Below are 4,960 nucleotides of genomic sequence, written 5' to 3'. Positions count from 1 at the left end.
AACTGAACTGAACTGAACTGCACTTAATGGAGCTGAAATGAACTGAACTTAATGGAGCTAAACTGAACTGAACTGAACTAAACTTAATGGAGCTATACTGAATGGAGCTGAACTGAATGGAACTGAATGAATAGTAAATAATAAATAATAAATGATAAATGATAAATGATAAAAATGATAAATGATAAATAATAAATAATAAATGATAAATAATAAATAATAAATAATAAATAATAAATAATAAATAATAATAATAAATAATAAATAATAATATAAATAATAAATAATAAATAATAAATAATAAATAATAAATAATAAATAATAAATAATAAATAAAATAATAAATAATAAATAATAAATAATAATAATAATAATAATAAATAATAAATAATAAATAATAAATAATAAATAATAAATAATAAATAATAAATAATAAATAATAAATAATAAATAATAAATAATAAATAATAAATAATAAATAATAAATAATAAATAATAAATAATAAATAATAAATAATAATAATAAATAATAAATAATAAATAATAAATAAATAAATAATAAATAATAAATAATAAATAATAAATAATAAATAATAAATAATAAATAATAAATAATAAATAATTAAATAATAACTAATAAATAATAATAAATAATAAATAATAAATAATAAATAATAAAATAATAATAATTAAATAAAAAATAATAAATAATAAATAATAAATAATAAATAATAAATAATAAATAATAAATAATAAATAATAAATAATAATAATAAATAATAAATAATAAATAATAAATAATAAATAATAAATAATAAATAATAAATAATAAATAATAAATAATAATAATAATAATAATAATAATAATAAATAATAAATAATAAATAATAAATAATAAATAATAATAATAAATAATAAATAATAAATAATAAATAATAAATAATAATAATAAATAATAAATAATAAATAATAAATAATAAATAATAAATAATAAATAATAAATAATAAATAATAATAATAATAATAAATAATAAATAATAAATATAAATAATAAATAATAAATAATAAATAATAAATAATAAATAATAAATAATAAATAATAAATAATAAATAATAAATAATAAATAATAAATAATAAATAATAAATAATAAATAATAAATAATAAATAATAAATAATAAATAATAAATAATAAATAATAAATAATAAATAATAAATAATAAATAATAAATAATAAATAATAAATAATAAATAATAAATAATAAATAATAAATAATAAATAATAAATAATAAATAATAAATAATAAATAATAAATAATAAATAATAAATAATAAATAATAAATAATAAATAATAAATAATAAATAATAAATAATAAATAATAAATAATAAATAATAAATAATAAATAATAATAAATAATAAATAATAATAATAAATAAAAAATAATAAATAATAAATAATAAATAATAAATAATAAATAATAAATAATAAATAATAATAATAATAAATAATAAATAATAAATAATAAATAATAAATAATAAATAATAAATAATAAATAATAAATAATAAATAATAAATAATAAATAATAAATAATAAATAATAAATAATAAATAATAAATAATAAATAATAAAATAATAAATAATAAATAATAATAATAAATAATAAATAATAAATAATAATAATAAATAATAAATAATAAATAATAAATAATAAATAATAAATAATAAATAATAAATAATAAATAATAAATAATAAATAATAAATAATAAATAATAAATAATAAATAATAAATAATAAATAATAAATAATAAATAATAAATAATAAATAATAAATAATAAATAATAAATAATAAATAATAAATAATAAATAATAAATAATAAATAATAAATAATAAATAATAAATAATAAATAATAAATAATAAATAATAAATAATAAATAATAAATAATAAATAATAAATAATAAATAATAAATAATAAATAATAAATAATAAATAATAAATAATAAATAATAAATATAAATAATAAATAATAAATAATAAATAATAAATAATAAATAATAAATAATAAATAATAAATAATAAATAATAAATAATAAATAATAAATAATAAATAATAAATAATAAATAATAAATAATAAATAATAAATAATAAATAATAAATAATAAATAATAAATAATAAATAATAATAATAATAAATAATAAATAATAAATAATAAATAATAAATAATAAATAATAAATAATAAATAATAAATAATAAATAATAAATAATAAATAATAAATAATAAATAATAAATAATAAATAATAAATAATAAATAATAAATAATAAATAATAACGCTACGAACTTGAAATTCGGGGAAATTAGGGGGGATTTGAATGCTGATTTTGAGAATGTAGCTAATAACAATCAACCTAGTACAATCAATTCTTCTGTTAATGCGAATGATTCTTCAATTCCATTGAACCCGATAAACTCAGAAACAGAGGATTGTGTTACGATTGTGATGGAGGATATACAGGAGGAGGTCGATTATTGGAATTCGGCTGTCATGCTGTATGTGGTAGGTGCTAATCCACCAAGTCATGTCATGGAGGGATTCGTTCGAAGAATTTGGAGGAATAAGGGGGTGGATAAGGTGGTGTTGGCTGCGAAAGGGGTTTACCTGGTTCGATTCACCACCATGGATAGGAGGGATGAAGTGTTGGCTTCTACCAGACCATTTTTTGATAGTAAACCTGTAGTGCTGAAACCTTGGACTCAGGATATGGATTTCACCAAAGAAGATCTGCGTTCTGTTCCCATCTAGGTAAAGCTGCATCAATTGGCATTCAAGTACTGGGGTGAGAAGAGTTTGAGAAAGATTGTTGGGCAACTGGGGGTGATGCAACATGTGGATAGTGCCACTGCTAAGAGAGATAAACTTCAATTTGCAAGGGTTCAGATTGAAGTCATGGTGGAGCAATCTTTCCCTGATGTAATTAAGTTCATTAATGAAAGGAGGGAACAAATGGAGGTGAGGGCATTTTTTTACATGGAGTAATAAGCAGGCTGGTGATGCTAGGGTGTTTTCCAAAATTGATAGAGTAATGGCAAATGACTTGTGGATTCAATTGTTTCCAAGTGCAGTAGCTGAGTTCTTATCTGAAGGACTCTTTGACCATTGCCCTATGGTGATTTCTGTTTATCCTACTCAAAATGCCAAGAAGCCATTTAGATATTTTGATATGTGAAAAATGGCTGATGGATATGCAAATCTGGTGGAACAAAATTGGAGAGTAGCTGATGCTGGCACTTTGATGTACAAAGTGGTTCTGAAGCTGAAAAGAATGAAAGGTGTTTTTAGGAAATTGAACAAGGATGGCTTCAATGACATCCATGTGGCAGACCTGAGAGCTCTCACTGAGTTACAGCAGATTCAAAAAGAGTTACATGATCACCTAGGTGATAATGATCTTGCTGATAAGGAAATTGATGCAGCAAATAAGTACAGAATCACACATGCGGCATATCTGTCTTACTTGAGACAAAAAGCAAAGGAGAAGTGGATTAAAGAAGGGGATGAAAACAGTGCCTATTTTCATAAAAGTATTCGAGCTAGAGCAATGCACAATACTGTCTACTCTATCCATGATATGCATGGTAATTGGGTGAATCAAGCTGATGCAGTTAACAATGCTTTCCTTGAGTACTATCAAGTGTTACTGGGGTCTGTTAGCTCTCACAGAAGCAAGATTTTATCTGATGTAGTCAGTGTTGGCCCTGTATTGGATCAGCTTCAAGGGCAAAGCTTAACTCTGGCCTTCACTGGGGATGATGTAAAGAATGCCATGTTTTCTATTGATGGTGATAAAGCTCCTGGACCTGATGGTTTTGGCAGCCACTTTTTCAAAGAAAATTGGCACATTGTTGGTGGAGATATTACTGCTGTTGTGCTTGGCTTTTTCAGAACTGGTAAGTTATTAAAGGAAATCAATGCTACTACCATAACTTTGATTCCCAAAACCAAGTGTCCATCTAGTGTAACTGAATTCAGACCCATCTCTTGTTGCAATGCTATATACAAATGCATCACCAAAATGATTTGTGAGAGAATGAGAGGTGTTCTTCCTGGGTTAATTGCTGAAAATCAGGGAGCCTTTGTCCATGGGAGGTTCATTATGCATAACATCATGATGTGCCAGGAAATAGTTAGACAGTATGGTAGGAAGAATGTTACTCCCAGCTGCCTAATTAAGTTGGATATGCAGAAGGCCTATGATACCATAGAATAGGATTTTCTACAAGAAATGCTCACTGGTTTGGGTTTCCCTAAGCAATTTGTTGATTGGATTATGACTTGTGTTACTACACCCAAGTTCTCTCTTATGCTGAATGGCTCATCCCATGGGTTCTTTGCTTCAAGAAGGGGGCTTAGACAGGGTGACCCACTGTCACCCTTACTATTTGTAGTTTGTATGGAATACCTTTCCAGAATTCTGTTAAAACTGGGACAGGAGAGTGACTTCAAGTTTCATCCTAGGTGCAAATCAACAAAACTCACCCATTTGTGTTTTGCTGATGACCTTATTCTCTGTTGCAAGGGGGAGCTAGCTTCCATTTCTATGCTTCTGCAGTGTTTCAAATTGTTCTCAGACACTTCTGGTTTGAAGGCTAATGTTCAAAAATCAGCTATTTATTGTGCTGGTATGCAGCAAGGGGTGATAGACCAAGTTGTTGAGCTGTCTGGTTTCACAATTGGTTCTTTTCCTTTCAGATACTTAGGTGTCCCAATCTACTTCAAGAGAATAACTAATGCTGATTGTGAATGCCTTGTGGACAAAATGCTGGCCAGAATCAAAATCTGGAGTTCTAGAAATCTCTCTTTTGCTGGAAGGATTACTCTGATTAATGTTGTGCTTATGAGCATTCACTCTTACTGGGCTCAGGTGTTTGTGTTGCCTAAACATGTGTTACAC

The sequence above is a fragment of the Spinacia oleracea genome, chromosome 4 (genome assembly GCF_020520425.1).
Source record: "Spinacia oleracea cultivar Varoflay chromosome 4, BTI_SOV_V1, whole genome shotgun sequence".
Classification (NCBI taxonomy): Eukaryota; Viridiplantae; Streptophyta; class Magnoliopsida; order Caryophyllales; family Amaranthaceae; genus Spinacia; species Spinacia oleracea.
The sequence above is the reverse complement of the archived record's forward strand: the minus strand, read 5'-3'. Positions refer to the sequence as shown.